Below are 17,043 nucleotides of genomic sequence, written 5' to 3' on the forward strand. Positions count from 1 at the left end.
GTGTTTTGAAAATCATAAAGATTCGTACAGGAGACAGGGATGAGCTCTTATTAAACTCTCACTCAAAACTGGCCTAAGAATGGGCCAGAAATTCCTTCAGGCCTGTTTGTACTGTGCCTTGCACGTAGCAGACACGTGGCAAATATTTGTTGAATGATTGGAATCCCAGGGGCTGTTTGAGTTGTGGTGGATCTCCACATAGCACTCGGGCTGTGCTACTTTACATCCCAACTGCGGATCTCTGATGGGACAGCTGGGAGGGTGGGCTGTGGGCCTGGAGGAGCAGGGCTGTCTGGTACCTGCTTGGTGCCAAGTCCGCTAACTCGCCTGAGATGGGGCATCTGTCAGCCAAGGTAGGAAGATAGATTTCTAACAGCCGGTGGTGGGGGGGTGGGGTGGGAGGGGGAGGGGGCTTGTGTTTTTCTGATCGTGTTGTAGCTGTTTTGGGAATAAATTACTGTGACTTTATAGCCCTTACAGGAGTTTCTGGAAAATCTAATTGGATGAATCCCAAAAACTGAATTCTTTTTTGAGTTTCCAACTCCCTCAGATGCTCATTTGGAAGGAAAATGGGGTCGGCCTCTTTGCCTTCGACAGACACCCAATCACCCTCCTAACGGGGTCACCTCTCCTTGATCTTGGAAGTCTTTCTTTTCCCAAAGGACTCCAAGAACATGGCTGAGCCACTCAGACACACAGCCACTCCCCAAGGGTAAAGAGGCAGCTTTGGAAGCCTTGTCACCTCCTTGGCCAAGCGATCAAGCCAATCAGGACAGAGCTGGGGGGTGGGGCGGGGCGCGGGAGAAGCCGACTTCCTGCCCAGGCTCCTTGCCCTGTCCTCTGTTCCTCTCTCCTAAGAAATAGGCATTGACATCCAGCGAGTGCTTTTACACCGATGTAGGTGCACACGGCTTAACAAGCACTGGCGATGCTCTCTAGTCAATTAAATTAAATAACCAGCCCCCCGCCCCAGCCCCCATCTTAGAAAAATGCTCTGTGTAGCCAAACATCTGTAGCCCAGGATATGTGATCTCCCTCTGTTTTGTTTTGCTCCAGACAAAATGGTGGAAAAGCTGAAATTTATGCCTTTGGAATCTGAGGCATTAACCGTTGTAAATCAGCATTTGGTGCCCAAAGGTAACAATTACTGCTCTCATTAATAGATTTCCCCAGCCTCCATCATAAAACAACTCTGGAAATGTCTCCAGGGACAGGGTGGGGGAAGCGTGCCTGGGGATCATTAACAGTCAAGCACCCTGGGCGCAGAGGGAGGCCGCATTCCTCTCCCCAGGGCCAGCCCAGGGGATGTGAGAGAAAGTGCGCACACACACAGGGTCCCCCAGACAGGGCCGGAGTGCTGCTGACATGAGGTGGGTGTGCAGGTTGAGCAGAAGCCCCACATCTGTGCAAGGCCTCCCAGGCAGGGGATCAGAAGCCCTGGGTCTTGGAGAGGAAAGGACTGAGGAGGGAGGATGGAGGGGGTGGGGGGGTGGGGGTGGGGCTGAGGGAGGGAGGGAGACGTGCGGGTTGGAGGGCAGGGGGAAGGAAGGCTCGCATCTCTATGACTACAGGTGACTTTCTTCTTTTGGGAACACCAGGGCTGGAGGGCATCTTGCCTTCAGTAACGACCTGGGCACAATGGGGGGGGGGGGTCCCCGGGGCTTGCCCAGGGTCACCTGGCAAGTCAGTGTCTAACTCAGCCACGACCATGAAGAAAAATGTAGAGGCCTGCCCAGAGGGTTGACTGTGGACCCTTTCTGTCTCTCTTTGGTTGGAACATAAACTGGATTTGTACCCAGGAAATAATTTCTTCTGTTCTGCAGATGGAAGCAGGGTGACCATGCTGAGGCCACACACGTGGCCCCTGGAAACGGTAGATGAAGAGGCCTCGCTGGGCTGGAGGGGCTGGCCGATCCCCCTCCGGGCATCCCTTTATACCTGGGGATGGGTGTGACCGCGGGGCAAAAGAGAACAGAGAGTTCTCTCTGCTACTTGCTGATCCCCACCCTAGTTTTGTGTTATTTTTCTTTTCCGGTGGGATTCTCACATCTCTTTTTCTGGGATATTCGTTTGTAGAAAGAATCCATATGGGATTTGGATTCGACAGGGCCTGTGTAAGAATGCTAACTGCATCCTTAGCTGATGAACAAGCTGTGAGGCCTTGTGAAGGAAAGTCTCAGGACCTCTTCCCTCCTTGTCTGCAACGGGCACCGTGGTTCCTCCGTGAGATGGTGCTGTGAGGGTGGGTGCCCAGCTGTGTGCGCAGCGTGTGTGCCAGGCTGAGCAGCTGGCACGGGGTAGGTGTTTACAAAGTACTTTCTGAGTGAATGGAAAAGAAAAGGTATCTATTGGTGTAGAACAAGAGCGGGGTATCCTACCCTCCTGGGTCAGTTTAATTCTCCCCCTTGCAATTTACTCAGATGCAAGAAATCAAAGGCTTCCTGGTACTCGGGCAAAGCTTGGCTCAGAGAAGCTGCCACGTTGCTCGCTCGGGGCGCACAGCGGAGCACCCAGCAGGTGGTCGGCTTCCCATCCGCCATGCCTCCCGGCCCTGAACCTCGCTTCCAGCTCATAGCAACTCCACCAGGCTGATTGACAGGAGCATTGCCCCTTGTTTGTTCATTTTTGCTGTGGTAAAATATACATAATATAAAATTTACCATTTTGTCCATTTTTAGGTGGACAGTTCAGTGAGATTAAGTACCTTCATATTGTTGTACAATCACCACCACCATCCGTCTCCACACCTTTTGCATCATTCCTGTACTCGTGAAATGATAACTCCTCCTCTCCCTTCACCCAGCCTTGGTAACCTCTAATATTTCCTGTTTCTATGAATTTGACTGTTCTAGGTAAACTCATGTATGTGGAATCAAACAATACTTGTCCTTTTGTGTTTGGCTTCTTTCACTTAGGATAATGTCATCAGGGTTCATCCGTGCTTGGCATGTGTCAGAATTTCATTTGTTTTTAAGGCTGAATAATATTCCATCGTTCGTATGTACCACATTCTGCTTATCCATTTGTCCATCAATGATCATTTGCGTTGTTTCCACATTTTGGCTGTTGTGAATAATACCGCCATGAACGTGGGTGTGCCACATCTGTTTGAGCTCCTGCTTTCAATTTTTTGGATATATACCTAGAAGTAGAATTACTGGATTTATGGTAATTCTACATTTACTTTTTTGAGGGACCACCATACTAACCCTTTTTAAAACTTTCCCAGTGGAAGGGCAGTGCTGCAGGGGTGGTGTCTGATGAGAATAGATGCTCTGGGCCTTTCCAAAGTTAGGGCTGGGGGCTGGGGGTGGCAGGGAGGACCCTGGAGCTGGCACAGGGCACCCTTTGGCAGTTCAGCACTGCCCCCCACCAATTGGGACCCGTTTTACACTAAGCCCTGGGAGAAACGAAGCACTAGCTCTGTTCACCATGGATGGACAGAGATTGTTTTGCTTCTTATGATTAAACAACAACTAAATCCCCCACCCCATGTATGCACACACCAACTCCAAATTTGGCTCAGAAAGGTGACTTAAGAAGATTTAAGACGTTGTGATTAAATACATGGGCTTTGGTGCCAGTTCAAATTCTGGTTTACAACAAGGACCTACTATATTGCAGAGGGAACTATATTCAATATCTTCTAATAACCTGTAATGGAAAAGAATCTGAAAAAGAGAATATGTATATCATTATATATATATTATATATATATATATATATATATAATATATATATATATAACTGAACCTCTTTGCTATATACCTGAAACAAACACAACATTGTAAATCAACTATACTTCAATTAAAAAAAAGAACAAAAACCCAAATTCTGGTTTAGTCACTTACTAGTTAGGGATCTTGGACAAATCATTGAACCTGAGAGCCTCAGTGTTCACATATAAAATTGGGGTCACAGGTTGTTGTGGCCTTAGAGGGACATTGGATGTGAAAAGCTGTACACAGTCTTGGGCCAGAGGGAGCTCTGTCCAAGGACTGAGATTTTGTTCTCAGAGGCTGCTGACCACGCCATGAGTGGAGGGGTTAGAAGATGTCCCCGACTGGCTGCTTGGCTCTGCCTCACCTGCCTGCTCTGGAGGTGGAGGGTGCTTGAGCCCCGGGAGTTCCACATTCACTGCCGGGCCTCCCAGGTCCCGAGGCTGGCGCTGCCTGTGGGGAACGGCCCACAGTGGGGGGATTTATTATCTCTGGTCTCCGGTGCTTCACGGGTCATGTGACATGGCTAATCCTTAATTACACCTAATGTTAAAGGTTAGTCCACCTCTGGGATGTTTCCCAGCTTGAAGGTGCCTATGGAAAATTAGTTCATTCATAAAACACAGTGTCAGGTTACGGACCCAAATGGCTTCCCCCAGCCTCTGGTGGAGATGGGGTTGGTGGAGGCCGCTGAGAAACATCCCCAAGCTTGCCTCCTGACTCATCCGTTACCTCTAACAGGGTGTCAAATGAATGATTCCCTTCCACAAAGATAGCAATCGTGCCCAGAGGAAGGGTGAGTTCAAAGGGCTTCAGAAGCATTGAACAATCACTCAGATGGACAGAGGTCAGCATGGGGGAAGATGAGGCCCAGGAAATTTCATGGTGGTTGTTCAGCTTCCCTGTTCCTCAGCAACTGTCCCCCCACCCCCATGGCTGCTATACTTTGTATGGTCAACGGAGACATTGCCAAGCTGCTGAGAAGTGCCGGGGCCCCGACTCCACCCTGGGCAGTGCCCCAGTGGGCCCAGAAATCATCACAAGTGCCGGCCCTCCAGGGCAGCTTTGCTGGGGCCAAGTTCTGCTTGCTCTAAAGATGACTTCCCATCAGTTCAAAATGTATTAAGTCATCCAGCAAATATTCATTGGGCACTCACTGTGCCAGGTACTATTCTAGAACCTGGGGATGGGTTGCAGTGACCAAACAGACAAAACAAGAATGGCTACCCTCCCAGAGTGTCCATTCTAGTGGTGGGGGGAAAGACAGACAATGAACGAAATGTAGTAGTAAAATGATAGCGTTATCTGATGGTGATAAGTGCTATGGAGAGAAAGAAAGCAGAGGAGGGAGAGAAGAAATACTAGCCTGGGTATGTGCTGCAAGTTTTGATAGGGTAGTCAGAGAAGGCCTTACTGTAAGTTGAGAGTGGAGCAAAAAAAGGAAGGAGGTGAGGCAGTAAGCCATGAAGAGATCTGAAAGGACAGTTGCTCCAGGCAGGGCGAATGGCAAGTGCAAAGGCCCTGAGGCAGTAGGATGCAGGTATGTTTGAAGAGTAGCAAGGAGGCTGTGCGGCTGGAGCAGAGAGAGAGTCAGGGGAAGAGTAACAGAAGACGAGGTCAGGGAAAACAAAGACCATGCATTGGTTTCTGTGCCTCTAGCCCTGTGCTCAGCGTTTCCTGGCCTTGACCATGGATATAATATGTCGGCTGTAATGTTTTAGAGTAGGGATCAGCAAACTACAACCCTTTGGCCAAATCCATCCAGCTGTTTTTGTAGATCAAGTTGGATTGGAACAAAGCTGTACCCATTCATTCACGTATTGTCTATAGCTGCATTCAAGCTACCAGGTCAGAACTGAGTCATTGTGACAGTGACTGGATGAACTGAAAGCCTAAGATATTTACTACCTGGTCCATGTCTTAGGGCACGGGCTTTGGAGTTAGACCACATTGGTTCAAATCTCTGCTCATTTATTATCCAAGCGGCCCTGGGCAAGTTACTTAACTTCTCGGAGCTTTATCCTCCCATCTGTAAAATGCTGATAATATCTATCTTACAGAGTCTTCTGAGATTAGATAAAACAACTAATATGGAATGCATGCACCTGATAAATCCAAATACTTTTTAAGGAGTCAGCAGTGGGTGCACAGTCCTGGACTCACAGGGACAATATCTTAGCAAAAGTTTTCATTGGTCTCAGTTTTCATTAGTCTCAGTTTCTCTATCTGTTAAGTGGGGATAATTATTTGTGAAACTAAAATGAGATAAGGTGTATGGCTTGTAGTAAGCACATATTAAATGGAAGTTGCTGCTTTTATTTTCATCAGCTTTATCCTCCATCATCTCCTGTGTGGGGGGCCATCTTCAAATTCTCCAGGATCTGGGAGAAAAATCCAACATCTGTCTGTATATCCATGTGCTGCTGCCCTGCTACCGGCTCCTGGTACATACCTCAGCTGGTGGTGCCCAGAAGGGAGTGAGTATTAAAAGGCCTCCCTTTCCCACATCTTGACATCTGGCCTAAACCCACTGCTGCCTGAAAGAGCGCCAACCTGTTCAGCATGTTTGAACTCGCAGATAACCTCTTATTTGTTCTCAGAGTATCCACAAAGCTGAAGCTTGTCACGGGTTTTTATTATGTGGCAATAAGTACTGTTGGGGAAGGCCTATCTTCGCAAAGTCCAATTAGAGTATTTATTTATTAGGCTCTTTTATCATCAGGTAAGAGTAATAGGAGGGTCATTGTAGGATTCTGCCCGCTGAAGCCGGTTTGAGCATTTGCCGAGTGGCGGGGGTGGATGGCAAATGGCAAGAATTTGGGATGGGATGGCGGTCTGGGCTTGGGAAATGTTGATTTTGTCGGAGGACTTTGTCACGCCGCCTGGTTGTGATGACAATCCACTTGAGTTACATCGCATTAAAAAGAAAAGTGGCGAGAGTCCAGTGGTTGAAATGCAGACGCCCACACGTATTTATATTTGCAGTGCCTGGGCCATGTGTGCAGTGATACAGCGAACAAGAAAGTTGTGGAACTGAAAATAACATATGTCTGTCTCAAGTGCCAGAGGAAATTGTAGCACTGGCGAGAAGGGGAAGGGTCCAGATTTAGAGATGGGGAAAGAAATATGCTCCTTGTTCAACCATGGTGTTTATACACAAGCCCTCATTTCTCCTCACACATAATGAACAGCCACAAAACTGACAGGAAAACAAATGCAAAACGGGGCAAGTTGATTGCTTCTTTGAGAGCTGGTTGGCGTAACCGAGTCCTGGATTGAAAATAAAGTTCAGGCAGATTGAACTCTGACCCCCCCCCCCACCCCCTTGTTGCAGTTTTCTGGGTTTCTGGGATCTTGTTCATGAGAACGAAGCTGTGGATGCAGCTGAAACGGGTCGAGGTGGAGATGGTTAGAAAGGGATTCCTCCTTCACCACAAACCTCCTTGACTTAAAAATGATTAAAATAAAAAATCTCCAAACCAATTACTTTCTGTCTCTTGAGAGCCAGAGGATTGTCTAGGGTTTTTCTGGACACAGGGACCCCGAAGATCATATTTCTCTTCTGGGTGGGGTGCTATTTTTAAGGCTTGGTTACCAGCCTCCAACTCTTAATTCCATGTGTCTATATGTATAAATAGATGTGACTAAATTTAAAAAGAAATAATATTCACATCTTTGGTTTTTTTCCACACTCACAAAAAACAAGTAATGGTTTTGACTTCATTTTCCACATTTCTCTGCCGTTTTGACGTTAATCAGACACAGCCCAAGACTAGGAGCACATTTGGTCTTTGCAAAAAAAAATTGAATTGGCCTCTGACTCCTCTGGATGGTTCTGTAATTCATTGCTCTCAGAGCACCCCTGACAACCCAGAACCCCAGCTCAGATCTCAGATCCAGCTGGAAACCTCCTACCACGGCCCTTGGCTTGAAACTAGACCCTCAAGATTTTAACATACATGTTGGCCAAGCCACTTACGTCTAACTCCCCCTGCCTCAGTTTTTTCATCTGCAGAATGGACGTGATACTCTCACCACCTGTCAGGACCAGAAGAGGTTGGGAGGAGTTGGAGAAACACCCATGGTGGGTTTCGGAGTAGCTGCTGAAGTGAAATAGAGCCCGATGGCCACTCAGCTATTGTTTTCTGCTTCTTCCTCACCTTACTGGTTAAGTGTGGCCAACACCCAGTTTTCATGTCAGGCATGCTGGCCCCAGGGACCTGAGCCTGGGGGCTAAGCTATCACAGCCTGAACACCTCCTGCAGGCCAGCACCAGGTGCCTGGCCTTCGTTTGCTTGGTTACACCTCACGACAACTGCCAGAGAGGCATTGCTGGTTCCATTTCACAGACGGGGAGACTGATGAGCGGCTGCTCCTTTCACACCAATTGAAACGTAATACTCCCAGCGGTTAAAAAAATATGTTACAACCAACCAAAGAAAATGTATGCAGCTGTCTGTGGAGGAGGATGGGGCAGGTGGGCAGAGAGCAGGGCATTCAGGCTGGAATCTTGGGAGGAGAGCACCATATCCTTCCACATCCTGTGTAGTGGGTCTAATAGTATCACCCTTACGTCGAAAAAAAAAAAATGTGTGTCTACCCAGATGTCAGAATAAGCCCTTCTTTGGAAATAGAATCTGAAGATGTGTCATTCGTTAAGGATCTCGAGAGGAAATCACCCTGGATTTAGAATGAGCCCTAAATCCAATCACTGGTGTCCTTCCAAGGAGAGGAGAGGGCACAGACACAGAGGGAAGAAAGGCCATGAAGACAGAGGCAGAGACTGGAGCCAGAGGACGCTGGGAGCCACGAGGAGCTCCCAGACAAGGAAGGATGCTCCCCTAGCGCCTTTGAAGGGAGTGTGACCCCGCTGACACCTCAGTTTTGGACTTCTGGCTTCCAGAACGGTGAGAGAATACATTTCTGTTGTTTTAAGCCACCGAGATTGAGCAATTGGTTAGGGCAGTCTTAACAAACTAACACCTTCTGACGAGCTGTTTACATTTGGTCACCAGAAATAAAGGCAGGCAGGAGCTAGTACTGAACACACACAAGCAAGGGCTAACTCTGTAAAGGGAAACATGAAATCTCTTTGGTAAAACAAAACAAAAGGCAGAAAGTCCCTTGTTCTTTCCTTGGAGCATGCCTTAGAGATAGAACCCCTGAGTCTGCGAGGAGCCCAGCAGTGTGAGGTGTGGGATCAGGGGAATGATGTAAGATGATATGATTTATTGCTTTGTTGAGCAATGTTTTCAGCTGTGGATCTTGCTTTCAAGCTTAAGCTATTGCTGAAATAACAGGCAGGCCAAGGGACTTTTGAACACACACAGAATATCTCTGGTGACAGGAGAGCGAGCGTGGCTGATGTTTCTATGGGGAAGTTGGGAGGTGAGCGGTTTGAAGACTTGATTATGGAAACACTGCACAGAGTGACCAATAATTGAGTGACATTGGGGTATGGGGAACATTGAAGTAGGCTGGTGCAGCCTTATCTCCAAGGGATTGATATGAGAAGTCCTTTACAACAGGACAGCAGTTGGGGGCCTCTAACCCCAACAGGTGAGCGGAAGTGCTGTAATTAGCATTATTGTGGTAACTAGAGACCTGGGAAGGGTCAACACAAATGTGAGGCCAAATTTTGAAGAGGACACATGATATGACAGATGAAGGAGGACCAGTCAAGAGCAAATCACAGCAGCTCAGCTGGGAGATGATGACAGCAGAAACCGGAATCTTGGCAATAGTCGTTGTTAAGTATCCCGCCATCCATGCGTGAGATACGCATGTGCATGTTGTATTTTTAAAAAGAGATTAAAGTATAATAATTAGGAGACTTTATTAATGCCTTTGGAGGAGTTAGAAATGATAATCTATATCCGAAATGACACACAAATCTCTAACCTGGCGCTGAGGGTATTGCTGGGATGACAATCTCAGGAAACTGGCAATCTGTCACTGGGGGAGGGCGAAGACAGACCTGCTAGGGAGGGGGGAGGGGTTTGTCCGGGAGAGGATGGGAGAGGGTTCTCTGGAGCGCGGGCTTCATGGCTGGGTGTCCGCCCCGCAGAGGAAGGACCACCTGCTCTCATCCATCTCTCTGCTGGAGTCCAGGGAACTGGTTTTCCCACCAGGCTCTCAATCTGCGCTCAAATCACAGAGGTCAGTAATTATTCAAGTTGATGAAAATGAAAACGTGATTTATAATGAGATAACGGCTCCCACATTTTGAAGGAGACAGTATAAGCCAGAGGCTCACAGCCTGCGCTCTGGAGTTTGAAGCTCGAGTTCAAATCACGCCTCTAGCTGTGTGAGAGCCACCTGTGTGAGGTCTCAGAGTAGTGGATGCCTCTGAAGTCATGAGATCAGCATATTGTATGTGAGTCTCGCATTGCATGTGAGTCTCGCATTGCTGAACATTAGAGGAGTGGGTCCTGGAACCACTAGTGGTTGTGTTAGCCGACGTCATCGCATTTAATCAGCACTACTGCACGGGGATGGGGTGGGTGTGGGTGTGGGGGGAGGTGTTCTTCCCTGAGTCATACACGAGGAAACTGAGGCTCTGAGGACTTGAGCGCTCATTTGCCTGAGGTTCCTCGCCTGGCGCCTGGTGAGCGGCATCAGTGCAAGTCACTGTCTCTCTCGTGAGTCCGTGGCCTCACCATCCTAAAGGCACCGTGGAAGGTGGGCAGACCCACTTGGGTCCTCTGCTTCTGGCCACCTCCGCTTTCTCTGTGCCCTGCCTCCTTGTCCCAGCCTTTCATCTTAATTACCAGTGGGAATGGACCTTGTTGGAAGCTGCTCTGGGGCCCAGTGGCAGGGCCACCCAACAACGATGCTCCCCCTTAAGAAAAGACCATCTATATTCCACCTTCTGCAACGCCTCCCTGAAGTTCACAGGCATGGCCTGTCCCTGGGGAAATGGACACCACGGGGGTGGGGCAAGGTCAGCCGTTCTCAGGTCTGATGCACACATTCAAATCACCTGGGACCACTTGCCAAGGGCCCCATGCCTGTACCCCACCTGAGTCCAGCTGCTGCTCTATCTGCCCAGGTGAGTCTGATGTGCGGCCAGGCTTGAACACTACCGCCAGGGCACACTTCTCCTTCTGGGTCACAGCCCTGCCGACGTTGTTTTACATTTTAAACCCTCTCACCTTAGAGCAGATTCCACGTAGCTGGTGGAAGGCGCCAAGTCTCCGTTTGGTGGGTTGTTACCCGGTCACGTGAGGGCCACTGGAACCTGCTAGGGTAGGGGTGGGAACTGCCTTGTGAGGGTGATGTGCAGACCGTTCCCATCAAACAAGCAGGGGTGGCCTGCTCCCCAGGGACCTGTGAGCCCGTCCCCACTGTCCCTGGGGCTGACACTTGGGGGGAATGTGGTCAGAGTCTTAAGGATCTTCATCCTCTGCTTCCTCAAAGGCAAGTCTTTAAAATGGCTCCCACTTTATGTGAATCTTCTAATCATGGAGAGTTTCCTTTATTTACTGTAATAATAGCTGAGTGACACTCAAGTAGCAGTGTGAGTCTTGTGACAGCTCTGAGTTTTTGTAGGTGTTATTATTCTCATTTCATGGGTAGGAAACCTAGAAGTTACACTGGTTGGATGAATCACACACCAGGAAGAGGCAGAGCTGGGACCTGGTGCTGCGTCTCTGCCCTGCACTCTGTCTTCTCCCTGCTTGAGGCGGGCAGCTAGGTTTCCATGTCACAGATGATCCTTGACATTGACACATATTCTGGGTGATCTTGGACAAGTCCTTTTTCTTGGAGCCTCTGCTTTTTGTTGTAAAATTCTGAGAGGGTCACATTCTTTAAGGATTCCATCAAAGCTGATATTTTAAAGACAATACAGCTTTTAAGGTCACAGGAGACAAGGAATGTGAAAAATGTTCTTACAAGGAGAATGCCTCCTTGAGACGTGAGGGTTATAATTATAGTTTTCTATAACATTAGCTCTGGCCATGTTGAAAACATCTGGGCTACAATTGCTTGGGAGCAGGGCCACTTCTACCTTGTGTACCACTGTATACACTACATACAGGTAACATATACAGGTGTTCAGTAAAGGATTTTAAGCAAATGTTTTAACTTTGAAGTATAACATAGAGAGATGTGTATAAATCACAAATGTACAGATAAATGATTTTTTTCAATTGAGCATACTTGTGTAACTACCACCCAAAATAAGATGTAGAATATACCCAGCACCCATCACAGGCCTCCCACATGGCGCCTCCTAGTAATTACCCCCTGACTACTAACTGCTATCCTGACTTCCAACCTCATGGATTGGTTTTGCCCATTTTTGAACTGCAATTGAATGGAATCATGTGGGATGGACACATTTCTTTCAATCTTATGTTTGTGACTGCACTCAAGTTATAGTGTGTAATTTTATGTTGTTCATCCTCATTACTATCTATATTCCATTGTATGGCTACCACTCAATGTATGTATTCATTTCACTGATGATGTATGTTTAGATTGTTTCCAGTTGGGGGCCATACGGAATAATGCTGCAGTGAGTAGGCTTGTATTTTGGAGCACATATGTACTCATGTTTGTTGACTATATAACTAAAAGTAGAATTGCTTGGTTATAAGGTTTGTATATGTTCAACTCTAGAAAGTCCTGCCAACTTTTTCCCCATTGTACTTGTACCAATTAATATTCCCATCAGCAGTGTAGGAGAGAGGATTCTACCAGTTGCTCCACAAACTTGCCAAGACTTGGTATTATTGTATTATTTTTAAAAAAGCTGTTCTGGTGAGTATGTAGTGGTATATAATTGTGATTTTAGTATGCATTTCCTTGATGGTTATTTATTTTGAACACTTTTTCTTATTTAAGTCTTTTGGCCTTTTTCTATCCAGTTGCTGATATTTTTCTTACTGAGTGCTAGGAGATCTTATTTATTTATATATTTATTTTAATACTTATTTGTTTATTTGACTGTGCCGGGTCTTAGTTGCCGCACGATCTTCGTTGTCGTGTGCGGGATCTTCGTTGCGGCATGCGGGACCTTTCGTTGCGGCATGTGGGAACTTTCGTTGCGGCATGTGGGATCTAGTTCCCTGACCAGGGATCGAACCCAGGCCCCCTGCATTGGGAGCCTGGAGTCTTAACCACTGGACCACCAGGGAAGTCCCACTAGGAGTTCTTTATATATTCTGGATATGAGTCTTTTAGGCTTACCTTCTCACTTTCTTCATGAATCAGAAATGAACAGAACAGAAAATTTTTTTGTTGAACAGAAACTTAAAATTTTTTTTGAGTAAGTTAATTACATATTAGTAGATGCTGCTAATGATAAAAGACTGAATCATTATAGGAATTATTTCCTTTGGAATATTAATTCCTACCTTGTTTTTTTCAATTTTTATTTTTTAATTGTAGAGATATTCTTAATTTTAATGAAGTCCAATTTATCAATCTTTTCCTCTATGATTTTTGCTTTTTGTATCTTGCTAAGAAAATGTTGTCTATCCTAAGGCTATAAGGATATCCTCTGATGTTATTTTCTAGACGCTTTATTGTTGAACTTTCACAAGTTAGGCCTGCAGTCCCATCTGAGATTCACTTTTATGTATGGTGTGAGGTTGGGGTGACCATTGCTTCTTCTCCATTCAGATGGATCATCTTTCCTCCATGCATTGCAGATGTATGTTTATTGTAAACTGGGTAACCATATGTATGAGCCTCTGTTCCTGAACTCTGTTCTACTGGCTCAGTGAATACTTCAGGGATGAATGGTGGATGGCCTGGGCCTCACATGCTCCTCATGAAGATGGGGGTTCTGAACTCTTGCTTTCTGAGGAGATCCTGTGCTTCCTCTGCTGAATCATTTGGTTTATCTCTGCCCTTTTCTGACTTCTTCCCATAGACACAGTTAATTGGCTGACAAAATTATCAAGATAGCAAAGGCTTCCATAACATTTACCAGGTCCTGTTCTAAATATGCTTGAATTCATTTAATCTTTACACAAACCCTTGATGTAGTCACTATTGTCATCCTCATTTCCCTGATGAGAAAATTAGGGCACTGAGACCACATGGGTGGCATGTACCAGACATGGAATTTGAACCAGGGATTCAGCCTTGGAGTCCATGTTCCTAAGCACAACACTGGGCTTTCTTTCAGCCAACAGCAGGAAGTAAAATGGTAGAGGACAAAATCACCCTGGCCTAGGAATGAAGACATCTGAGCTCTTATCTTGGCTTCTACACCTATTGGATGGGAGATTTTGGACACATTGGTTAATCTCCTTGAACCAGTTTCCTCAGCTAGAAAGCAAGAGAGTAAAATGATATTTTCAGCTCTGACATTTTACAATATCATCTCTCTGGAAGATTCCTAGAGAGACTATGGATTTTTTGGAGAGAAGACTATTGTACAATGGAGACTAGGGTGGAGGCACAGATTGGGGAGGAGCCCAGAGAGAGTGGTGAGAGCCGGGTTGGGGGGAATAAGGAGGTAGGGAGGTGGGGGGAGTGGGAGAGGGAGAGGAGGGAATGTCCCAGCCCTCCAACCTGTCTCTTCCCATCTGCTTATCCCCTTCATGGACCCTCAGATCCAGCCTATCAGATTACATGATGGAGGGGGTGGTGATGCCTAGGTGCTAAGTTTTCTAATTGACCCGCCTTCTGGGAATTTCTTTGAGAGGCTCCTGTTTGTTCCCAAGGCCCTGGTTCCTGTGTGAGCCTCCTGGGGGGCAGTTTCTCTGCCCAGAGCTGGCTAATTGTTCACCCACCCTGTCCACTCACTGGTGAAAATCACGCCAGGCTCTTCCATGTAGACACCAGAGGGCCATGGGGGTGTCTCGTGACCTTGGGGGCCCTCACAGCCAGAGGCTGGGGGCCTGGGAACAGTCTTTTATCATTAACTTCTGGACAGTGACATTGGTGGTGGTAGTGGTGGGGGGAGAGGAACGGTTAAAAGATAACTTAGAAATGTCACACAAGGAATATATGCTATTTTTAGACAAATTTAGAAAATTCAGATACACACAAAAAAGGAAACCAAAAAAGTGATCTGTAATCACTTAATCCAGAGATAACCACTATTAACATTTTGGCAGTGATTTTCTTTAGAAGTGTTTTGGATATCTCTGTTTCTCTCTCTCTTTGTAGATCTTTATCTCTGTATGTATGACATACGTATATATCTTTTTATAAAAATGGCTTGCAGTCTTCTGGAGCTAGATTTTTAAATTTGGCAATATATCATAAGCATTTCTTCAATCACTCAACATATTTTATCATCTTTAATAGCTGCATGACAAGCCATAGGTGATAGTTTCCCATCTTTGTTATTATTCATTGTGAACACACTTTTTCATGCATTTTTGAACATATTTCCTTAGGAAATTTTTGAAACTATCAGAATGAATATGTCCCAGTGATTTTTGAAAGATAATAAAGTTAATACTGTCCTCATCATTATCAATAAACATTTATATAGTACCAATAACAGTAATAATTATTTTTTAATTGAAAGCCTCATAGATTACCAACTCTCTCAGTAGGTCACCTCATTTAATTTTCTGAGAGGTTCTATTAGGTTCATTTATTCCCATTTTACAGCTGTGAAAATTGAGACCTTAGGAGGGGAAATGACTCCCCCAGGTCACTCAGTTGAGCAGGGCAGGGGCAGGAAGTATGTCTGGGCTCCCTCCTCTCCGCCGGGCTCCCTGCACCCAGCAGGGCATGTGAAGCTGCCCAGAACGAGGCCTCCGCTCGCTCTCCGATGCTCTGGACAGGACGGGAGATTGGTGCCTGCACACCGGCTGAAGATTGACATCTGTCAAAGGAGGATCCCAGGTAACGCCTGCTGGGGCTTCAGAGCAGCCTTCCTGGAGCTGAGCCTTAAAGCGGGGAGAGAGGGAGCCACAGAAAAGCACAGAGAGCATGCCAGGCAGGGGAGGCATGGTGTGAGCAAAGGGGTAAGTCAGGGAAACCCGACACCCCTCCCTCCTCTCGCTCAGGCCCCTGTGCTGAGATCAGCTTACAGGAGGCCTGTTCTAGCACCTTTGCCAGACACTGACAGCGAATGTGTAGTGTCACAGGCAACGGGATAATAATGGAAATTAAATTTTCTGTTAAGCAGCCTTGTATATGTTTAAATCATTTCATTATACAGATAGAAATGTTTTTCTGATTTCTTCTTTTTTCCTCAAAATGGTAATAGCCTTTTGCCTGATTCTAAGACAGATATCTATTCAATGGTAAAAAATAAAATTTTACACAATACAGACAAGCATAAAGATACAAAAAAAGGCAAGAAGCAGACCCTCCCCATCCTGAGGTAACTGCTTGGCGTCTGGGCTTTCAGACTCTCTCTGGGCCCACAGATTCATGGGGGATTTTCCTTGACAGTTTTACATAAATGGGATGGAGCCAAACACACTCTTCTAGTGCATGTTTTCTCACTCAGCAATCTGTCTTGGACACCTTCCCCTGTCATTACGTATGGATTTCCATCATTATTTTTTTTTATTTTTGTAGAGTCTGACTTAACATTAATTCAAAAAGGTCAAATTGCCGGTGTATAAAATGTTGATTAAGGTGCACAGAAATTGGGGTTTGACTCTTCTCAAAATGACAAGGGCTTTGTCAGCCCTGGTGGCCTATGAACAAGGTATCTTCCTGTTTATTTTTTTTTATGTTTACTTTTTTTTATTAGGCAAATTTTCAAACTACTTAAGAAGAGAGAACAGTGCAAGGAACTTTCTAATACCCATCACCTGGATTCAACAATCATCAAGATTTTGCAACATTTGCTTTATCAATCCTTTATTTTATTTTATTTTATTTTTTGCTGAAATATTTTAAGGCAAATCCAGTTATCTTGTCATTTTAGCCCTGCATCCTTTAGTATGCATTGCTCAAAAAAAAAAAAGATATTTTCTTATGCAGCCACCATGGCTTTCTTTTCCAACCTTCCTCCCTCCATCCTTCTTCCCTTCCTGTCTTACTTTCTAGGTAAGAAGTCTTAAACAGGCAACCTCATCTAGCTAGATTATAATAACATGATTTCTTTGTATTGCGGTTACTTTTACTTATGGTAACTGACACTAATATTCTGTTTAGGGTAGTGTAGTTTTTTTTTTTTTAAGACAATACATTTATTTGAATAAAATGAATGGACAAGTTTAAAGAAAAGCCATGGAAAGGGTGACATGCAAATACAACAACACTTCCAGAAAGTGATTTGAGAATGGAAGATGCTGCTTTAGCTCATCCTCTTCTGAAAGGCATTTAGAGTGTTTCCAGCTTTTTCGCTACTAAAAACAATGCTGTAATGAATAATCTTATATATACATAC

The 17,043-nt window shown here is 45.8% G+C and overlaps 1 long non-coding RNA gene across 2 annotated transcripts; it reads left to right on the top strand.

The window, feature by feature from the left end:
- Positions 1 to 220: 220 nt before the first annotated feature.
- On the top strand, positions 221 to 3,673 carry LOC137767807 (uncharacterized). Of its 2 annotated transcripts, XR_011074569.1 has the most exons (4): positions 221 to 353; positions 1,057 to 1,137; positions 1,824 to 2,297; positions 2,421 to 3,673. It is a non-coding gene; the product is annotated as an uncharacterized lncRNA (long non-coding RNA). The 2 variants fall into 2 exon arrangements; XR_011074568.1 differs by having other exon boundaries at positions 1,824 to 3,673.
- Positions 3,674 to 17,043: the final 13,370 nt, after the last annotated feature.

Source organism: Eschrichtius robustus, chromosome 7 (assembly GCF_028021215.1).
Source record: "Eschrichtius robustus isolate mEscRob2 chromosome 7, mEscRob2.pri, whole genome shotgun sequence".
Lineage (NCBI taxonomy): Eukaryota > Metazoa > Chordata > Mammalia > Artiodactyla > Eschrichtiidae > Eschrichtius > Eschrichtius robustus.